The sequence below is a fragment of the Macrosteles quadrilineatus genome, unplaced genomic scaffold (genome assembly GCF_028750875.1).
Source record: "Macrosteles quadrilineatus isolate MER2022 unplaced genomic scaffold, UCM_ALF_1.0 Scaffold_1__1_contigs__length_201487025, whole genome shotgun sequence".
In the NCBI taxonomy this organism is placed as follows: domain Eukaryota; kingdom Metazoa; phylum Arthropoda; class Insecta; order Hemiptera; family Cicadellidae; genus Macrosteles; species Macrosteles quadrilineatus.
In genome coordinates this window covers 198,169,447-198,193,354 of record NW_026542594.1, presented here as the reverse complement: position 1 = coordinate 198,193,354, position 23,908 = coordinate 198,169,447, and the positions used below count along the sequence as shown (strand labels likewise).

The following is a 23,908-nucleotide window of genomic DNA, read 5'->3' as shown; positions in this document are numbered from 1 at the left end:
CCTTTTCAGATTACAAAAAAAGTATACAGATCCTTTAGGTGGTAAAGAATTGCGAAATTAAGCTTGAATTGAGAATAAACATGATCATTGCTATTTGACAAAACTGCAATGAATATTTTTCTAATTTTCGAGTTACGATATTGCAGCAAAATATGTTTACAAACTTTTGGAGTTCAGATGTCTTTGAACAACCCGGTAAGTGTAAGTAAAGGGCTCGTTTTGACACCAGCGATGTCCACAGACGCACAGATGACGTGAACGTTGCTAAGCAACCAGACTAGATTCAAAATATCCATCGATAGCTGGTCAATCTGCTTACAACTAACCTACCGTAATCACTTTGTGATTTTACAATAACGGACCGGGCTTACCCCAACTCCGCGCGGTGGTCAGAAATCTGTCAAAACCGACTGCCCAACTCCGCGCAGTGGTCACTTCGGGTCCCTCGCGGCACATGCCCAACTCCGCGCAGTGGTCAATTTTGGCTCTCACAGCCCTGACGGATGAGAGTTTGTGCTCTAAGTTTGAAATTATGATATATTTTAATCATTTATAAGAAAGGGAAAGTAAAAAGGTATATGCCTACCCAAAACAGGAGACGAAGCTTAAAAACCACTAATATAAGAAGTTTTAAAAAGCCCGTGAGAAAGAGTGACTGTAAATTTATATGTTCCAAAGTCTACAATACTCAATCATTCACATTAGCACTGGGTTTATGAGCTTACTGATAAACTTGAGTACCAAATTCAAAAATGTTAGTCTTGTAAACAACCACAGATTGCTTCAACAAATTGGCTGTAATCTCTGTTTCATAAAACAGTTAGCTATACACCTCAAATTGGGGAAAAAATTGGCTGAAATTGGTTTACGAGCATATTTCTTTTACATCTTATTAAAATTGGCAAATTTTACGTCTATGAAGAGGGTTTTCATTGAATCCAGACCCAGGCCAACGTTTTAGCGGATTTCCCATTTACAGGGTGATTGATATAAGTGTGCCAGCCGTTTTATTCGAAAACTATAAGAGATATCAAAAAAAGTTTAATGGTAAGTGCCTTGGATTTTTTATTAAAAAAATGGTAGTCAAGTCAAAAAAATTATTTTAGCCACCATTTTTTCAATATGGCCGCCAACTTTGATTTTTCTTATGGAACACCCTGTATTTTATGATGTATTCTGGTAGAAAATGTAATTTTAAGACGATTTTATTCTTGTAATTTTTTTTCATAAACCTAACCGTTTCAAAGATAATAATGGTTAAGTTTTGAAATTTTTGCATGAGAAAGAGTTTCGATAAAGGCCTAAGCAAGCATGCCAGCTGTTTTATTCTAAAACCATTCAAAATTTCACAGCTTAAACCATTATTATCTTTGAAACGGTTAGGTTTATGAAAATAATTACAAGAATAAAATCGTCTTAAAATTACATTTTCTACCAGAATACATCATGAAATACAGGGTGTTCCATAAGAAAAATCAAAGTTGGCGGCCATATTGGAAAAATGGTGGCTAAAATATTTTTCTTGGCTTGACTATAATTTTTTAAATAAAACATCCAAGGTACTTACCTTTTAACTTTTTTTGATATCTCTTATGGTTTTCGAATAAAACGGCTGGCACACTTATATCAATCACCCTGTATAGGGAATAGGCTATTACCGTAGGTCTCATGGTAAGACCTGGACTCACTGATTAAATTTTTCGTTTTTATTTCCCAAAGGCCGAAAACACCATCCGTTCAAATTCATATATATATATACCGGTATATATATTTTATGTGGATATATGTAAGTCTGTTAGCACGATAACTCGAGCAAAATGATCTGATTTTGATTAAATTTGGTGTGAACGTGTAAACCGTTTATTCGAACGAGTTCACAAACCAGCACGATTGAACCATGTGAACGGGGGCTTATGTATATATTATGAAAGTATAACGGTTTGAAATTTCTTTTGAAACCACTTTGTAAAGCTTAAAAACAAATAATTCAGTATATCGAAGCGTAAAAGCGCCATAATAGTTACAGAAAAAATGCCAAAGAATTCTTATTTTTAAATTCTCATGTTATTCTTATGGCGAATAAGTAAACTGTTGTAAATTCCTGTAAAAGGAACATATTTTGATTAAATTGTCAAATTCATTTATTTTACACTTAACTATTAACATTTCACACTTTTACCCTGTCTCAAACACTTGTTGATGGGTCTGTAATTGACGGGTACCTAACCTTAATATTACAAGTGGCCACCGCGCGGAGTTGGAATCGGCCCTAAAAGTGACCACCGCGCGGAGTTGGGCTGAACCCTTCGGGGGCCATAAAACTTTTCCTCGGATTAAATTTGACCACTGCGCGGAGTTGGGCAATCCCCAACGGACCATATTGGGTTTTTGAGAAATATTTTCTCTTCCCGAAATCGTCGAAAACTTCAGTGAAGACTAGGAAATTGCTAATACTGTATATAGATTTCTATTGAAGTAGCTTAGTTAAATTGTACACCTCTTTGTCGATAAGGCGGTATTGTAGTACTTCATTTAGAGTGGTTAGTAATCCGAGTAGAAATTAATTAACAACTGGGTTGTACTAGTTGGAACTCGTCATTATGCAGTTGACGGCTTTTGAAGCGGACTGTACAGAGGACAAACTTATTAAAACCATTAGCAGCCTCGGACACACTGCACTACGTCACAAACTCATCTACAACTACTGTTCGGGTCATATTATGGTTGCATAACTTCTGTTCGGGCCATATCATGGTTGAATTACTAGCTTCTGTTCGGGTCATTTATGGTTGGATTACCAATATTTCTGTTCGGGTCATATTATGGTTGCATTACTAACTTCTGTTCGGGTCATTTTCCTAACTTCTGTTCGGGTCATATGGTTGCATTACTAACTTATGTTCGGGTCATTTTCCTAACTTCTGTTCGGGTCATATGGTTGCATTCCTAACTTCTGTTCGGGTCATTTATGGTTGCATAAATTTTGTTCGGGCCATATTAAGGTTGCTTTACTAACTTCTGTTCGGGTCATATTATGGTTGCATTACTAACTTCTGTTCGGGTTATAATAAGGTAGCATTACCAATTACTGTGCATACTATTTTCTAACAACACGATAAATAAGTTATGCTAACAATTTTAACCAAAATATTATGAACTAGTAAAACGAAATAGTTTAATGCTAAATCTATGTGTGAAAGGTGCAAATGAGCGTAAGGGTAGTGCAAGAAGTATTCTACATTTCTGATTCTGTTGTAAACTCTCTTTTTTATATTCCATGTCAGGTAAAGCTTAAGTACTTCGGTGTAACTAATCTTCCTATCTTATTTTATAAAAAAGTACATTGCCCGATTTACTATTTGGATAACAAAGGACGAGCAATAGACAAGTAAATTATTCTATTTCACGTAAAAGTTGTAATATTAGTAAAATAATCAGTCACAAACGTATACACACATACCTTAAGTGTGTCCTTGGTTGATTCATATGATGTATATTGACACTATACAATCACTCCACCATCAAAATATTTAAACAGTAAAATCGATGTATTACTTCGCACTTCACTTTACACTAAAATAAAACCAGGACTAAACTTGTAGACTATCAACTGAACAGAGAGATTCGAATACTGACTCGTCTATAGAAGGACTTATCTGGACAATTAACACAAACTAACTATCCTCGATAAGCGGGAACTTTCCACGACTCTGGACAAAGTTTGGAATCTTCCATCGGAACATTGAATAATGGAAGGAACATGTTGATGTTTGAACAACCCATTAGGAAATTTTTCGAGTTGTATATTTTATTTTTTGCTATATAGATATAAAACTTGTTTTTTCCAAGATAGTTTACTCTTATTTTTGTTAAATAATTACTCGTAAATTCATTAACAGATTTTTTCTGACTCTTAAAATACATTGTGATAACACTTTTCTGTTCCAATTATGACCGAAGGGAAGTAAAATTGATTAAAACCACACAAACCAAGATCTCTCTTCTGGGTTTGGTTTACCTCAGCACTTCCTTAAACAAAAATAGAACACAAACATACAATCTTCCCAAGATATGTTTTTATCCATAAAACACTGGTTTTTAAATTAAACTTTGTGTCATTTGACTAGATTTTTCTTTCACAGTCATTTTATATCACATTTAGGAAACAAAAGTAAAATAGCTTGTATTCCAATCGAAAACCCAGTAGTGCTATAAATTGCATTTATGAGTCTACAATACAGTTAATTATATTAGAAAGTTACTTGACTTAAAGATAAGTAGATGGTATTAGCGAATATTTATGTAAACAATGTGGTAAACAAAGATGATTACTGTATGCACAAAATATTTTACGATATTCTCAGTTTGTTGGCTACTCATCACTAAATTAAAATTATACACAGTTTACTAACAATATGTGGAGGTATATTTCGAGTTGAGTATATTTCGGAAAACTCGAAATATATCTCCACATCTTTTTAGTAAACTGTGTATAATTTTAATTTAGTAATGAGTAGTCAAAAAACTAAGAATAACATTGATAATGCCATCACGAAAAAAACCCCCAAAAAACATACCGTAATGAAGAAATATTAATACAAGTTTTGACCAGTACTACTTTTTTGGATTGATCCAATAATAGAATCCTTAGGTTAGAATGTATATTCTAATCAACCACTATGCAACGATCAAAATCCACAATATCTTCAACAAATTTCATTCTCATTTATTAAACAATCCATCCATATCAATAGGTTATGGTTGTCAATTTAATATTGACACAACCTCCGACACCGACGAGCCCTCGAAGGCAATAATAACGACTTCAGTTACAACATAACGAGCTCGTTAAACGCCTCGTTACCTGCAACGACTCGTCAAGTGCCTCATACTGACGTACAAACGACCAAACAAACATTCATAGCATTAGCGGCCACCTAGATACTCATCATTCAAGCCACCTACTGCAATTCAGACAAATTCTTTCCTGGTTAATCTTTCCTCGTTTGAAAAGGTTCAGACAGTGAAATTACAAAGTTCAACAATTGGTTCAAGACACTGGTTCTAATTTGTTTCGGTGTAAGCTTTTGGATCCAGTACTCTTATGGTTTTCGGATACACTACACCTTTCAAATCTCTCACATGATATTTGGGGATAAGACTTTCGAGCCAGTATTCATAGGCTATTGTTTCTGAAGAAGAGCATTATTTAGGTTCAGAAGACACTGCTTTACTGGTTCAATTATTCCAGATTTATACCAATTGATCTAATACTCTTAAGAGCGTTCAGAGGTGCACCTTTATTACTATTCATATGATTTTCGGAGATGAGCCGTAAAAGGTGGAACCAGGAGTTATTATTTCGATTAAAAGCATTCTTTCGGAATAAAGCTAATCTTCTTCCAGTTAATAGTTAAAACTACGAAACGCCCAGAAGTAGGGCACTTCTCTGTGGAAACTACAAAATCCTTTTCACAAATCATTAGTTCGAATCAAACGCCTTTGAATCAGTACTGATTTTCGGTGGTTTTCCATTCCGAAGTCGTGCTTGCAGTAGTAATAGTTAACACGTCAACCACCTCTATTCTAACTTGTCGTGAACGTCAACCCTCGGTATAATAGATCTATTAGAGATCACCTGTGACCTTTCTAGAGGTCATTGACTGAATAATAAAGTAGTACAAGGTACAGCCAGCACCAGCATACACAAGCTACACAACACAGGTGCAATGGAGCAATGGAGGGCTTCACAGGCACAGCTTAGTACTGAGGTTTCTCATTGTTGCAGTTCACTGTATATATTTCTCGGTTACATATAGTTTTAGCAGCTGTAGTATATTTTTTCGGTTACAGGTGAAAGCCGAGGTTTTCCACGTTAGTTCAGTGTACTGTATTTATTTCTCGGTTACATATAGTTTTAGTAGCTGTAGTATATTTGTTTCGGTTACAGGTGAAAGCCGAGGGTTTTCCACGTTACAGTTCAGTGTACTGTATTTATTTCTCGGTAACATATAGTTTTAGTAGCTGTAGTATATTTGTTTCGGTTACAGGTGAAAGCCGAGGGTTTTCCACGTTACAGTTCAGTGTACTGTATTTATTTCTCGGTAACATATAGTTTTAGTAGCTGTAGTATAGTATTTTTTCTGTTACAGGTGAAAGCCGAGGGTTTTCCACGTTACAGTTCAGTGTACTGTAATTATTTCTCGGTTACTGTAGTATGAAGGTTTTCGGTTACAGGTTAAACTGAGGTTTCTCCATGTTACAGTTCAGTGTAATGCAGTATTTCTCGGTTACAGATAAGTGGTGAATATACGTTTCTCGGATACAGTTAAAAACTGAGGTTTATCCATGACAGTTCAGTGTATATATTTCTCGGTTACGTTTTAAAATGGGTTTTTTTGTTACAGCCAAAAACAGAAAGTTTCTTTGAGGTAGCTTTTAATTAGTTTTAAGATACGGTGCAGCTTCCCAGTCATACCTAACATTGAAAATACATCTCTATTACAACACACTATAGTACTGATTTCGCCTACATCTCGATAGGCTTCGTAGGCTTCACAACTTTATTCACAGCTTAAAACAGAATATTATTGGTTAGGTACATTGCAGTGCAGAATTTCTCGATATTTGTACAGAATTTCTCGGTTACTTCTCGGTTACGTCTTTATCAGTTTACGAACTTCAATGCCACCTTAAAACAAGTTCCACTTTTTCAACTCGTATATGATTTAATTGGTTAAGTTTGGTAAATCAAGTTTCTGGGCTACGTACTATTAAATCAGTAAAATAAATTGTTCAATGCTATCTAATTTGAAATATCATTAAGTTTAGTAAAGTTTCAAATTTAAATATTTTAATGTTGAGTCTTTACATAATACATGACTGTATTACGAGTTGCCTAAATTATTTAAGTTATAAATTTCATTACAAAACACCACAACAATCCTGGACACGTCTTCAATTACTGGATGGTTAACGACATGCCGAGCAGATGAGTACAACTTTTATTTCCGTCCCAGTCATCTCAGCCAAGGGTTACTGCCAAACTAACCCCGTGAGTTGGCTTTGGCTACAGTCTGGCTACAATAGCCAGGCCATTGCAAGGTTAATAGGAACCTGACTCTAGCAATCTCCGCCTAGGCCTGGGTGAAACGAAGGGGATTGTTTGTCATTGATCTGTGATTGGAAATAGACATCTCGATGCTCGAAATCGATCATTCTACTTCAGGATATGTTAGTATGCTTCGCATCATTTATATTTACAAACCCTTTCTCAAATTCAATCAATAAATCATTTTTAAAAAGAGTTAAGAGTTTGACAAAGCGTTGTCTAAAGAATTACCTGAAGTTTTAATAGTAACAAAGCTACAAAAGTAAAATCCCTCCCCTTGCACTGGAAATTAGATACCAGGTTACTCGTTCCATATGCAGCAAAAATCGTTTTAAATCTTTTTGTAGTCAATGTATTATTAAAATAAATCGTAGTTGTTTGAGTGGGTGTAATACTGTCGAAATTTGACTTGGGGGTTTTACAGAAGAGGGAGGTCACTTTTAATGTTTCCCCTGTGCAAGTTAGGTTAGGTAAAGTTATGTTAGTTTAGGTTAAGTTAGGTTATGCTAAGTTAGGTTGGGTTACTTTAGGTTAGGCTAAATTAGGTTAGACTAGGTTAGGCTAAGTTAGGTTAGGTTACATCACCTTTATTTGCATAAGGAAAATTCTAATAATGGCAGTCCTCTTTAGTAAAGGGCCATAGATTCACCCTATCAATTTTTGATACTATAGAAGGTACAAAAGATATTACAGTTTACAATAAATGTTCCTTTCAGTCTGGATAGGTTAAAAAGGCGTTCAGCTGAATTAAATTATTGACAGCACATTCTGTCGGTGACAACTCAATAGAGAACGTAATAACGTTCATATTATTCCGAAACAATGGCTAAAACTGTCTACTTTTATCTTTATTCAAAGGTTCTGCACTTTAGTATTAAAACATATACGAATTAATAATTGTGTCTACAAACATAATCAATGAAACACACTTTAATGATATGCAAAATCTAAAACAATATGCGACTAGACAATCAGTTCAATGCTTATTAGTTGGTCTAGCCTACAGATAATCAATAGGCCTATAGAAGTAGGTCGTGTCGTGGTTAAAGGGGGGGGGGGTCAGAGATAGCAGACATCCCCCCATACATATGTAGAAGCCTAGACTGAATACATTAAAACTAATTATGCATAATTGACGAATACGGTGGGAATTTTGTTAAGTGTAAAAACAGGTCTCCTTAGTCAGTAAGGCCTACTCATTTTATGATATTTTTGATAACACCAATGACAAAGAATGCAGTCATAGATTTTTTAAATAGAAATTTCGTGGAAGATATTTTTAGTGACGTCTTCATTACATCGTGTGATTGCATTTGATTTTTCCACGACAAATTTTTATTAATATAAGTAACAATGATGATGCAACTCAAAAATTATATTTTAGAATTGTTCCAGAATTGTTGTTGAAACTCAAGTACCTACTCTTATTGTTCTAGGTTTGTATGTAGAGGCTTATATGTGTATTTTAAGATGATTAAGTGAAATAACTATTGTGTTGTAACGGAACTGGTTAGGTTTTCAAGTATCATTTTAAAACTAGCAAACTATTTTATTTAAATTATCCGTCAAATATCTAAGAAGAAACTTTAAACTAATGGATTCTATAAGCATTTAATTGGCGATCAAGTGTTTTAACTCCCTGTTTTAAGCTGTTATTTAAAACTAACCTTAATTAGTCTACAATAAAATGATACAATGTTGATGACATTCTGTGTTATCGATTTGTCTAAGATATTTCAACCAAATTCCAAATAAAATATCTATTACGGTTTTCAACCAATAGGTAAAATAATCAAATGGTAATTTATTTTTAAACTTTACACTCAATAATGTGACTTTATCCCCAATCAAAATATCGCAAACAAATTTATCTTTAAAGTATTACTTTTTTTATCTTCCAAAAAATCATCTTCTATCTTTTTGCATTTTCGTTTTTTTTTTCCATTGCGATATATTTATAGCTTTGTCACGTTAATTAATTAACCTATAGTATGAATAAATTAACTTCGGTTTCAAAATTTTAATGTACCTCAATCCAACTATTCAAATAAATCATGAATGATCGCGATGATTCGATTGATCGCAACAATCGGGCGTCAGCTGTTTACATAAACAATCTTTTCCCTGCGTTTCACAGAACAGCTGATGACATGTAGTTATGGTAATACTGACGTGATACCGAACGTTCGTCATAAAAACACAAATGAGGTTCGATTTGGGGAATCACATTCACAGTCTGTGTTATGTAACTGTTATTGTGGTAGCACTGTTTCCGAGCATCAATAATTTAAATGGCTGAATCGATATAGAAAATATATACTGATTCTCAATATGTAAAATTACAAATTATTTATATACTACTTTCTGTATCCATTATGTTCTGTTAAAGTAGTAAAATTATATTTTTTAATGAACTAAACGTAGGTTACTACGGAAATTAGTGATAAGTAGATATTAGTTTTATAAATATTATAAAATACTAGCAGAGTACCCGTCCTTCGTACGGGGTTGGCATATAAGCATAGATGAAGATTACTTCATCTATGATATAAGTATCAAATGCTTATAGCAGTTATGAGTGAGGACATGGTTTAAGAAATTTCGGTTCTTTTTGAAGTTCGTTCGCTACGCTCACTCACCTTTAGGTTGGAGCTCGTTCGCTGCGCTCACTTTCCTTCAGGTTAGCTCGTTCGCTACGCTCACTTGCCTTCAGGTTAGCTCGTTCGCTACGCTCACTCGCCTCCAGGTTGAAGTTCGTTCGCTACGCTCACTCACCTTTTGGTTGCAAATTAGCTGTTGTCATAAATGTAAAAGAAATAATAGTGCTAGTGCTGCACCCTGTTGGTAATCCTTGTAACTTTAATGCTATTGAACATCACAGAACAGAACCAACTTGTTTAATTGAAACAGCTGTTAAGATTCAATAATTTCATTTCTCATAAGGTTAACATGGGAAACTCCAGAGCCACTGGGGCGGAGCCCGAAAGGATTTTTGGGATAAAAATATGCCTATATGTTAATCGGGAATGTGAGCTATCATCATGCCAAATTTCAGCCCGATCCGACCAGTAGTTTTCGCGTTTACTTTTCCCATACACACCCACAGACACCACCTCTTTTTTATAATAGTATAGATAGATTAATTTTTGATCCTAGACAATTTTATTAATTGGCTTACCTGCTGATCGAAAATATTATTTTATAGTTTATTTCATTTAGGCCTAACTGAAATATTCCATTAAGATATTTTAAAAGAGTAGTCACAAAATATCCAACCTATAACGTTTGTGAATTTGTGTAAGCAAATTTAAAAGATTATAAATCTACGTAAAAAAATATTATTTTTTGATGAGGTCAAAACTTCATTAAGATTAATTACAATAACTAGTCACAAAACAGCTTTAAGGGGATTCACCTTCAGCGTTTCAAGGTCAATTTATATAGGCCTAAAGATAATTGTTCTATTGAGAACTAGGTTCTGCATTTTAAAAATTCATTGGATTGTAAATATAGCTTTCAAATCCAATAGAGTCACATACAATTCACTAAGTAAACTTTAACTAGGTGAATTAGAAAAAATATTTAATTTAAATAACTTTAAATCCATACGTTGATTATATATTTTTAATTTTTTTCCTGCGAATTTTAACTGTGATATTTATTAACTCACCAGGCACAGAACAGAGTGACATACTTCGTAGTAAACTTTAACTAGATGAATTTGAAAAGAAAAATTTAATTTAAATATCTTAATTTGTTAGAAATGCATTTTTATTTTTAATTCTACGAATTTTAACTGTGATATTTATTAACTCACCAGGCACAGAAAGGCACAGGTCCAGTACAGAGGTCACGAGTCTATCATCAGCTGCTCGTGGGATGCGACACTCACAGACTGTGACTGTGACACAAACATCACATCCACATCTCTACCGAGGGGGGGGGGGGGTGGCACGCTGGCACAACCGCGGGGGGCAATTTTTAGACAACTCAAACAGTACTTGACACCTCAGGTTGCCGATTTGAGAGTAAACATGCCTTAGTCATCGTGAATATTTTAAGTTTTCCTCAGTTCAGGTGGACGCCATGAAGATTGCATCGAGTTGGCTCCCTTTCCAGGTTGCGATTTGCGAAACTAAAGCTCCTTCGGGGGCTAAGTCAGTTGTGGTTCCAAAGCGGGCTACCAAATTGGACCCTTTAGAAGCAAATTTAAACAATTCGTAGAGATTTTTTATTCAGTTGTAGACGTTGAAAATGACTTGTAGAAAGTCACTGAACGGCTATACAAAATTACAGAGGGAGAATCCTGAACCTCCTCTTTTGTCAGGTGGGGAATACACTCCAGAATGAAAAACCCCCTTTGAAAAGGTCCTAGAACCATCATTGGGAAAAGTCCTAGAATCGCCACTGGACAAAATCCTAGAATCGCCACTGGGCAAAATCCTAGAATAGCCACTGGGCAAACTCATAAAATAGAAACTGGGCAAAATCATAGAATCGCCACTGGGGAAAATACTAGAATCACCACCGGGCAAATTCCTAGAATCGCCACTAGGCAAATCATAGAGCCACCACTTTAATACTTTTTAATACTTTTAATACTTTTCAATGAAAGTATACGATACTTGATTTTAGGACGATGTCAAATACTTTCATTGTGACATTGTGAAATAAAAAGGTTAATATAGTACGGAAAGTGAATTTCTGTCACCGCGAAATTGGTGTGTTGCGGTTAAGAATGGAGGAAAATTGCACACGACGGTTCGTGACCACGAAAAGAGGAAACAGGAGGAAATCACGAAGAGGAAAGCCAGCAAAGAATTGTAGTTGTGAAGCCTTAAACAAAATCCTTTTCAATAAAATTACTACCTACCTGAAACATACTAAGAACGTATATGTGCTTTCTTTCAGTTTTACAATAGTTACCCATCCAACCACCCACTTTGGAATATACGATGTTTACATAAGGAAATAGATGAAAACAGGAGATACAAATTTCCAAAATACAAATATCTTGGAAAAACAAAGATTGTTGAGATCCAGACGAGAAGAAGAGCCATATATGAACTTTGGGGGTTGGTGTTCAAAGAAAGATACTTACTGAACAATTCATGCTCTCCTTGTTCACTACAATATGAGCGATTAAACAACCCTTATTGCCGTGGGATATAATTAATCGTTTTAAGCCAGGACATTAATCTATTGTAAAAAATAAGCTGGCAACAATCAATATTCTTACCGAGCTGGAAACAAGAAGAATAACAATATCAAGAAGTACAGTAAAAAAATTGATTATATTAAGTGGCATACAATATCTATTAGGCAGTTTAAATTAGTCGAGCTTTACTAGTACCTCCATAGTTATCATTTCTCTAACCAAAAATGTTTTCTAAGTAGTCAGTATTTATTTCCAACTTCAGTTTAAGTAACTGTATGATTTATAATGGGGTACTTACATATTATACCTACCACACCGATAAATCGACTTCTAAATAAGATTTGAATTAGTTTAAATACAAAAATCTTCCTAACCTAACCTAGTCTAACCAGCTTTAGGTTAGGTTAGGTTATAATTATAACCTAATTATATAACCACATAATTATGTGTGTTGGTATAATAAGTAAGTACCTATAATGCAAAGTTCATTTTAGTTTCGCTAACCACTCCTCCGCAGCAAACGATCAAGTTCATGGTGAAGGTGGTGGAGATAGTAGGGACATAAACTGAGTGTTTAGCCATAAAAGACTTTAACGACCAGCTGAGCCACCTGGTGACGTCATCGTTGACACGTTCCAACACATCCACGTGTAAAGTAAATTGTCACTCTTCTCCCTACGAACCCCATTGATTGTTACTCGGTAACAGGTGAGGAAATTCTGCTAAAATCCCATTTTAATGTTTAATTTTTATGTCCCAGGTCGGTAGGATTTAACCTGAAGTTCTTTTACACATTACTTCAGGATTCAAGCTGGTCCTAGAGGGTTGCGTCGTTATCACTAATCAAATCCATTGGCGATTGGAGGGATTTGAACCCGGAACCTAGGAAACCTTTAAGCCTATCCTGGTATCCTAGGATCTGGCAGGGAATTGCTAAATCAGAAGTTCGTGGCATTAGGCTATCACTTTGATAAAATTCATTGATGATTTTGGGGATTTAACTCCGGCATACGTCATAGGCCTAAGTGTAAAGTGACTCACAAACGGAAGCAAAATCTATTAAATCACTTCCTTTAAGCTATGGGGATTTAAAGGGGGTGGTTCCTATAATCCCTATGAAGTACTGAGGAAAACGATTTCGGACTAGAACCTAGAGAGATAATTTGAAACGTATTGGTTAATATACTGAATCAATATTGTACCATGAGGAGAAACTTTATTTCAAGTTGATTGACTATATACAGAATTTGTCTATAAAGCTATAAAATTGATTTGTACAAATTGTAGTACAAAATTGTACAAATTGTATTGTAAACTATCGTATTTTTTTCGTATTCTCAAACATCGTAACCGAAACATAGTTTAATAGGCAAAAAGAAAACAAAATTTGCATAGTTTTTTTAAATCTTTTTTTAAGTATTAGTATACTGTGGCTCAAAATAAAACAATTGAAAATATCTTTTAGCAGTGTAAGTATATTAAACAGTTTAAACAGTAACAAAAAATGCTCTCTAGTTTTGATATTACCTTTATATCATCCTTTGTATCTTCTACAGAAATAACACAGGTTTTAATTTACACCCGACTTTCATCAGAGGGTTTAATTTTAGGTGGTGTATTTTAACTAGGTCGTCTGTCAAATGAAAACTGCACTCGACTCCAATTTTGGTATTCATTTAGGAACTATAGATTTAACATTTGTAAGTGATGTAATTTAACTCAATTAGTCATTTGTGTAGTTGAGTAACAGGGTTTCCCTTCAAACCTGAAGTCTGCTAGTTCAATCCTGAATTAACTAGATACACTTGAGCTAAAAAAATCCTTATTGTCAAAAAATACTAATAAGCCAATACATAATCCCTTGTTTCAAAAAAAAGGTTTAAAATCATGTCACATGGTCGATGCTCTTCAAATATCTAAATAGGTATTTAATGCGCGATAAACGTTTCGTAACAGATGGATGGTGTAGTTTTCCACTCTACAGCAAAAGGTCATTCGACACTTTTAACGAAAGTGCATTATCTACAATGCAAAAAAATTGTTTTTGCGATGTCGGCCAAAACGCTATTGTACCTTTGCCCTTTCCGTGGCTAAATGAACGAGCGAATAAAAACGGTCTGGACGTTCGCCAGAGCTTCAACAGAAGATCAGTTGTGGCTGGGGGGGGGGGCTAGGGGGGCTGTGGCTGTTTATAGCTTTGCGGGAGGCAATTGATACATTATTGCGAAAAGGTGTTAATGTGGTGTTAGCCGGTTGAATCGAGTAAACATCGTGTAAAACAGTGGTCGAATAATTCTTACTTAGTGTCATTCCTAACTCAATAATTTAACTTAATTCCCTTGGTTGATGGATAAATTTCGTAGGTCTTTTGATAGGGTTCTGGGGTTCTCCAATGCAATGAATTTTGTTTAACCTGGGAGGAATATTATTTTCCGTTTTATAAATACCTGGACATTACTTGCGTATTATACTGGCCACCTAATAGTTATAACCTAACCTATGTGTTAGGCTAGATTAGGAAGATTTTGTTATTTAAAATAATTAAAATTGTATTGTAAGTCAATTTATCGGCGTGGTCGGTATAATACTATCAAATGGACCTTATGGTGGGTTTCAAATCACACAGTCAAGCTATAATCACGAGAAAAAAATATTGGTGATTGTCGGTATTTGAACCCGGAGCTTTAGGAAAAAGCGTCATAATCTAACTACTAGACCATCCATCTACATCTAAAATAAGATTCTATAAATACGACCTGTAAACAAGATTCGTTTCAATTTATACAGATTTCTAAAAGCGAACTCCTAGGAGCAAAAATAAGAATTAGTCAATCCATCTTGACTGTAAAAAGAAATAGCCAGAGGTTTCAACATGAACCAACAACTCAAACCTGCATAGAAATTAAAACGCGAATTTACAACCTCGAGAACACGAATAAATCACAAGAAGAAAAGAAAGATAAATCCCAAGAGTAATGTGGATTATAAATAAAAGTGGGTTATGAGTCGGCGCAAAGATTCAAACTATCGAATTTTTCAGTTGGCCAATCTTCACTTTGGAGGAGGCCCAGTTGGCCGCTCATAAAGACAGGCGAAGAAGAGTTGGAATATTTTGTACCAGAGTGCACTTTGAATGAGAACAACGTGCAGCCCATTGAGATTCACATGTAATTGTGTGCCAACCGAAAAGTGTATTGAATTTGAGGGAATTTGTGTAGTTTGCAAAGGCTCCCTCCTGAAAACCTATGATGTGAGTTTAATCGTAGTGGCACCACTAAGTACTGTAGTTTTGTAAGTACTGTTCTAAGTTTGATATGTTACAAGTAAATACCCCATGCTTTTCTAAAGGGTGTGTAAAGATTGACTCAGCAAAAAAAAAAAAAAAATAGTGCAAGGGGCCAACAAGGTGACAGATTGTGTATCATAGGCATCAGTGGCCTACTCTTTAGCGGAAATTAATTATAGTAATCCAACTAACTTCCTGACCTACCTAACCCAACCTAACATATAAGCCTAACATGGGAAGGGAGCTCATTCTTACGACCCCATTGTGATTAAATTAAAGATCTAACCTCTGCAAAAACCTAACCCAACCTAACGTGGAAGAGATCTTTCAATTCTATCCTCTATATCATATTCTCTCTCTTCCAGGTCTGCTTTACTGGAAAATATTAAGATATGTACACCTCCGTACCAAAAAATGGATGTCCTGTAGAGTTTGTTTTTGAAGATTAAGTCCAAGAATGTAATCCACTTATATCTTTGATAAACAAAATATGTATTAAGTATCCAACTGTAGAAATGTCTGCATACAGCATGAGTCAGCCTAGCGAATAGCAGTCAAGGTCCAAGGAAGCCACCGGTTCCCAGCCATACGACCTCCAGTCGGTCGAATAGAACCGAGGAAGGTTGTGGAAAGCAAGTAAAATGACGATTTTACCAAACCCGTCGTCAAGATTCCGCCTGTTGACAATGCTGCAACTGCTAATGGACTATCGATCTGAAGTAGTCTGCACTATTCACTCCACAATCGAGAATAGTGCTGCTTTTGTGCTAGAAAATACCTCGGCTCAATATAACGTTTAATGCCCGTTATAACTCGAGGAAGTAAAACGACATTGAATTTGTGTGATAGATTTAAAGGTGATGCACTTTATGGATTGAATTCTTATGGGATGTTTATTACTTACCAAAATAATTGGCAACTTGACAAATGTATAATCGTGGCGTTTTTGAAGAGGATCCATGTATTAAACTCTCTATTAGCTATGGGACAAAACTTTGTTTTAGAGGTAATATTATAGTAGTTTGATTGATCTGTAAAAAAGATCAAATATAATTGCTCAGTTTGATTGTATATTAAGTTGTGTATAAATTTCAAAATTAGAGTTTAAAACATGAAATCAAGTTAGGTTAGGTTATGTGTATATTGACGACGTATCGTTAATTATTTAAAGCTGTCACAAAACATTACACATCTTCTGAGCATACCAATTTTTTTTTAAGAAATGTGAGGTGCTATGCAAACTTAAATATTGTTAAACTTGTGCTATGCAATATACCAATTACGAAGAAGAAACAAAACTATTTAAACGAAGAAAAACTAAAATCTAAAATAAAACGTCAATTCCCACAACAAAGATAAATTAACTGTGACAGATAGTCTAAATTCTTTAAGTTATGTAACATTATGTTATAAACTTCCTTTATTACAAATTAATAAAAGTATAAGTTCGGTAAATAAATAAAGTATAAGTCCTACTACAATCATATTTATCTTTTAGACAAAACTGTTTCAGAATCAATAAGAAGGTTGGTTAACTTATGTAAAAGACCCAACATACACACAGTATTAATTACATTCAATATAGTATGCCAGTTGATCGGTGCATTGAATATAGTACTGCAAAGCTGTACGGCGCACTGCCTGCCTGCCTCACTTGACACTCAGTTGTCAGTGTTGCCAACCTGCTGATGACGTCCACAGCCCGGCACGCCATCAGTGACGTCATGATATCGTGCCACGTATTATGTTTATTTTTGCCCCGGCGCGCCGCCCGCTTTTCCTTTTTGGGCCCACACTCGTGCGTCCCGGGCGTTGTAAATTATTTTTAAACTGGCCAGTGAGACAGCGGTCATCTTTGAAATGTTTATTTCATTTGTTAAAACGCGTCGCAAATGTCGTCCGTTTCGGAAATGGGGCTGCGATATTTTAGAGTCTCAAAAACTATTAAAAGTTTGTTGGATGTCCCATGTGGAATGCGTTATGTGGAATTAAATCATTTGACCAATTCACCAATTAATCATGAGACCAATTTACTCTGGGAAATTCACACAGTTAAAAACAATAATTAATTTTGCAATTTTTTTATTTAATTTCAGTGAAACATATCAATACAACAAATAACTATAAAAACCATTGGTTGTTTCGTAAGCAATACCATTTGAGGCTTCCTTTACGTGAAATTTTATACTTAAAGGCTGTGAAATATTAACCCTACACAGAATATTAGTGACAAAGCAAAATTTGAAATATCAGGATTAATTAAATTCTTTTTCTATTTGAAGTCACTTCAGTCGAGAGTTCAATCGGTTCATTTGGCTGAGTGGTATTCAATATACAATTTTGTACAGGCATTATATTGTTTGAAAGCTTTTAGAACGTTTTATTATTGAAAATGTCTCACAGTATACAATATTAGTATTATTTAAGATTTGTTTTATTAGTTGCAAGATAAGAATATAAGCCTACGACTGTATGATTTTAATAAGTACTTATTAAGTACTTAAACAATTTGACTCAATACAAATCTAGATTAACCAAAATAAATTCAAAAGTTGTAAACCGTGAATGCTGTCGTCGCATCAACATAAAACCTTAGAATAAAATGTATAAAAAATAACACAATACGCATAAACTCAACAAATTCACAATAAGCTACAATATTTAGCAGAGTGAAATAAAAAGTGTGACAAGTATTAATTATAAAACTTATAAAATATACAGTAGTCCAGTAAATCTGTCAGAAAATATAGGGGTTGCTATGCAAAAGGTCGGGTAGTTCTGATTTTTGGATATGTTGTTAGTATTGGGCCCATAACATAAAATCCAAGTTATCCACCTCGAGATACTGCCGCTCGCCGCGGGGCGCGCCACTTGTTATCGAAATATCAAAAATATGGCAATTCCTATTGTTATTCACTCGTTCTCGCGAACCGTTGATTTTACCGAAAATTTTATATTATTACATTAAAGAAGAATGAATTTGTGACAGTTTAAGCCCAACAGCAAGTATGTAGCGTAAATAATGGTCAAAATACAGACCATCAAAATAAATAAATGTTCCAAAGACGTATAAAAGTTGTGGTTTTTTTTTATATTTCCACAATATAGTTGTTTAAAGCAAACACCGTATTGATTTAGAGAGTATGCCAGTTTATTTGCTATTATTAGAAAATAAATGAAAGTATGAATAAAAATACCCCCACCTCAGCAAACCTGCAGACTAAGCGAATTTCCATTTTCTTGATTTGATTTTCACAAACCTATTTAAATAACATTAGGTTTAACTGGTACCTAGGTTTGCTGCTACAGGGAGGGTAATATATTATATAAAATAATAATAGTATGATAAGAAACAAATAAATTTACCCAATTTTATAAAAATGTGTCTATAAATAAGGAAAAAAACATTAATTAAAAATCTTCGCTTTAGAATAACTTGAGGTTTTTTAATTTACATTTTTTAATTTTCTCCGTAACCAATAACTGTAAAAAAACATTTTAATGTTCTAAATTATTTGTTTTTAAGCTCTACAAAATGGTTTAGAGATACATTGTAAATGTTTTGTGGGTCAAAAATACGAAAAACCCGATCTTAAAAAAAAAACCCTATAAAGCAACCGTTCCCATGGCCTGATCATGCTTCGCGAACTCGTTTTAATAAATGTAGGTTTACATGCCGACAAACAGACCTTCAAAATATACCTTCAACGGCAAAACTACTCTTCCCAAAGCTATCAAATGTTTATACATAAACATTTAAGCTAAGCTTTGGGTACAATACTTTCACATGAAAACAAAATAAAACAGTTTAACATAGTTAACAGTTTATTGAGGCTGAAAGATCAGGCAAAAAAGATCTTCCAATTACAATCACTCTACAGATCTTCCATGCAGCGGGTAATTTTTCCACGCCAAGTGCGCCCATCTATACAGGACATGCTGAATATGAATTGAAATACAGGATTGATATTGAAGAACACAAAAAGTTCACAAAGATCGGAAATTTCACTACAAGACGTACAGACATGTTCTGGTGTGGAATTTGGTCTGATTAGACCATCGAACAGGCCCTAATAAAGACAATGAAAAGCCCTGATGGATTGACTCGAGGACGAGGGATAACAGACAACATTTTGTAACTTGATGGGCGCTTGGGATGACCCGTCCTCATCAAATCTGTAGGAAGTTGAGAAATATTATAAAAAATGACGTCAGTTGAACATTAACAGTGAGCAACATGTTGACGCGCGCCATTATCGCATTGCTCGAGACAACGAAATTGATGAAAAGATTAAATAGTGGTTTCCTCAACACACACCATTCAAAATAAATGATATGCTGATTATTAGCAAATTTCCTTTATAGGGAATACGCTATTACAGTAGGTCTCATGGTAAGACCTAGACCCGGGACCAATTTATTTTTTCATTTTGGTATTCCTAGAGGCCAAAAATACTGTTGGTTCATGGATGAGTAATAATAATTTCGTGCTGTGTAGAGTATACTTCAAAGTTTTAGTTTCGTACGTTGGCAATAAGTTGCGTAAATCTATTTGACCTTGAACATAGTTTTGTTAATAAATTATAATACAAATAATAAAATATTAATGATAAAAATGAGTAAAAATAGCTTGCATGTCTGCAGGGCTACAAATGGTTCGCATATTGAGGTGTGATAGTGTTAAAATAATTTTTATTTTATTACCTTTCATTTAATGTATCAGCATAGCCTTCTCTATAGTCAGTTGTCTATAGTCAGTATTCATAGTCTATCAGTCGTTGAACAGTAGTTTGTATCTAGTACAATAAATAAATAAATTTTCAAACTAGGTGAGTTTTTTTGAGACCCTGTATAAAAAAAAAACTAAAGATATTACTAAACTGTATCCAAAAAAGTTATTATCGTCCATTAGCACGATGATTACCAAAAATCATCCGATTTAGTGGAATTTAGTACAAACATTACTTTTATTTGTGAATGAAGACATGGACTATTTATCATTTACTTTGTATTATAAGGGACTTAGCCTATTAGTTTTCCTTGATGGCCAAATAAATCATTGAATCATTGAATCATGTAAACGTACATTTATTTATTAAAACGAGATCGCGAAGCATGATCGGCATGATAAGGCCATAGGAACGGTTGCCTTATAGGTATTTTGCCAGTAAGAATATTTTTTTTTCATTTTTAACCCTCAAAACTTACAATTTTACAATTGTATCATTAAAGAATTTTGTAGAGCTTAAAAACAAATAATTTAGAACATTAAAATTTTTTTTACAGTTATTGGTTACGGAGAAAATTTAAAAAATGTAAATTAAAAAACCTCAAGTTATTCCAAAGCGAAGATTTTTAATTATTGTTTTTTCCTTATTTATAGACACATTTTTATAAAATTGGGTAAATTTATTTGTTTCTTATCATACTATTATTATTTACTAAAGATATACAGTACTATATTACCCTACCTGTAGCAGCAAACCTAGGTACTAGTTAAACCTAATGTTATTTAATAGGTTTGTTAAAATCAAATCAAGCAAATGGAAATTCGCTTAGTATGCAGGTTTGCTGAGGTGGGGGTATTTTTATTCATACTTTCATTTATTTTCTAATAATAGCAAATAAACTGGCATACTCTCTAAATCAATACGGTGTTTACTTCAAACAACTATATTGTGGAAATATTGGAAAAAACCACAATTTTTATATGTCTTTGGAAAAATTTATTTATTTTGATGGTCTGTATTTTGACCATTATTTACGCTACATACTTGCTGTTGGGCTTAAACTGTCACAAATTTATTCTTCTTTAATGTAATAATATAAAACTTTCGGTAAAATCAACGGTTCGCGAGAACGAGTGAAAAACAATAGGAATTGCCATATTTATGATATTTCGATAACAAGTGGCGCGCCCCTCGGCGAGCGGCAGTATCTCGAGGTGGATAACTTGGATTTTATGTTATGGGCCCAATACTAACAACATATCCAAAAATCAGAACTACCCGACCTTTTGCATACCAAAATGTCTTATTTTACTGGACTACAGGGTTAGAAGTGATAAATGAATCTTACAGTGATAAAGATTCTAGTGAACCTTTCGTTTGACTTAACAAACCCGTGCTAAATTACAGGATACGGAAAGGTGCGGTAAACACGGTAAATACTAGAAACAAGCGTGAAGGTAGCTTAGTAAGTGATAATATTAATCGCTGCATTAATCAAAAGATATAAGAAAAATTGCGATGGATAATCCGTACTTAAGAAATAAATGAGTGAATCTGTCAAAAGAAAGAAATCGTCAAAAGCAAACAGTATCAATCTTGGACTATCATATTATAAACGTGTCAAATTACAAAATGCAAAAGAGTGCATCAAACTTAACTTAAAATTATTAAAAATAACATTGAACTTTGGGAGTGATGTGAAATGAAAATATTAATTATACAGTTATAAAAGACAGCAGGTAACTTTTGTGGAAAAAAAACAGATATTCGCGACAAGTAGTATAGGCAATCAAGTATAGGGTCTACAAGAGAAATAGTCAAAAGCAATTGACACAAATCTTAGTTCACATATTCTTAACATTATAAACCAGTAACAGAATACGCAAATTACAGGAAATACCCAGAAAAGCTTGACTGTTGGGAGCGAATTTAAATTAAAAATACGAGAAGATAATGTATAAGTCAAAATCACCTCGGATCATAGCTCAACGCTCAACGTCTGTTCTGTTCAACCTTATAAAAATGCAGTATTAAATTCAACAAACATATTAAGAAAGAATGGAAAAACTCCTATTTGGAGCAAAGAAATCAAAATACGAAAAGAGGAATAACGAATGTATCAAAAGAAAGCAATCTTCAAAAGCAACAGACACAAATCTTCATACAACAACCTATATTTCATCGACAAGTTACAAAATCTTCACCCAACAACCTATATTTCATCAACACGTAACAAAATTTATGAATAAAGATCAAAAAACTCACCGTTAAATGACTAGAAAGGGCTTGACTGTAGGGAGTGGAGTGAAGTGAAGAGTGAAGATTGTGAAGTGTACGGTAGACAGCCGGGCCACGGACTGACTGAGGCGCTAGGCTGTTATCAAGAAGGTCACCCGCCACGTACACCACAGGTGAGCTGCCATTTTGTGTGATAACGTGATAACAGGTGCGCGTGTATGTGCGTACGTGGGCAACTGTTAATCCCGTTAACATCTGCGATTTGTCAACTGTAACGTCGTCAGGTGTTCAATAAACTGTGATTAATAAATGTTGTTTAGTCGAAAATTGAATTTTGAGAAACATTAGTTAAAAAGTCTAACTAAAATTAAATGAGTTATTATGAACTATAGTAAGTTTTATGGCCAATCAACTTGGTCAGCAACAAAATATAGAAAAAAATATAATTTTAGACACTGGCACATTCTGTGCATGGTTCACGCAACTACGTTATTGAAAAAAAAAAAATGGCGACAGCTGGTCCATATGGATGGGATGTCTTCAGTATCCAATAGTCAGTGTTAAATGTAGTGGTAGTACTACTTACTGCAACTGCACGATAGCTTTTTGTTGATTACTTAATCCAATGTAACACGAAATTGGGAAAAAATATGCTTATTGATTTGATTCACTTTTGGTTGACTTCTAGTAAACCGACAGAGTTCGTAATCAAAGACGAAACTTTTTTACTATAGTGAGATGTTCAGTTGAGATGTTTAGTGAGATATGCACGTCATTTTATCACTTTGCACAGCTTACCATCCCTTGCTATTCGACAAGGCAACACATGGCTTGAATCGATTCACGGGGAGAAATTATGTTCTTATAATACTCTTCCACAATTCGTACTGTTAGACGTTTGGAAATAATTCAATGCATTTGAACATTAGCTATAGATTCTTTACTTAATCAATAGTTATTGTTTTGTGAGAAGGTGAAATACTACAAAATTTGATCATGAGAATATGAGGTTAAAATGCAAACGATGAACCATGTAATGAACCCTTTAAGAAATTTACTCGGTGGATTAGCTCAACTACACAATCCAGATGAAGCAGCCTAAATTAGCTTAGCGTACTAAATTTGACTTTGTAACGACAGGGCTAATGTTTCTATAAGTGGTTTTTTTTTTATGTATACAAGACTTAAATGAAGATTTTTAGAACCACTAATACATAGGGTTAGTAAATGATACCCATTCATAATGGCTTTATAACATCTTAACATTTTGTACATTTAAACATGAAGTGTTTTTGAAGAAATTAATTAAATACTGTATTAGAGGAAACACCATTTTAAATTTATAGCAAAATGTGTATCAGTGAAGAGTAAATCCAGTATACCTT

At 34.2% G+C, this 23,908-nt stretch overlaps 1 protein-coding gene across 3 annotated transcripts in view; it reads right to left on the bottom strand.

The window, feature by feature from the left end:
* LOC128993996 (protein Tob1-like) overlaps positions 1-23,908 on the bottom strand; it is an 88,421-nt gene that overhangs the window by 18,406 nt on the left and 46,107 nt on the right. Inside the window, exon 1 of one of the 3 annotated variants that reach the window (XM_054418202.1) lies at positions 22,551-22,682. The exons of 1 other annotated variant lie outside the window; for it this stretch is intronic. The gene's annotated coding sequence lies outside the window, so the exon portion shown is untranslated. Of the gene's footprint in view, positions 1-10,928; positions 11,031-22,550; positions 22,683-23,908 lie in introns of those variants that run through there. One more of the 3 variants, XM_054418193.1, reaches the window with a different exon arrangement.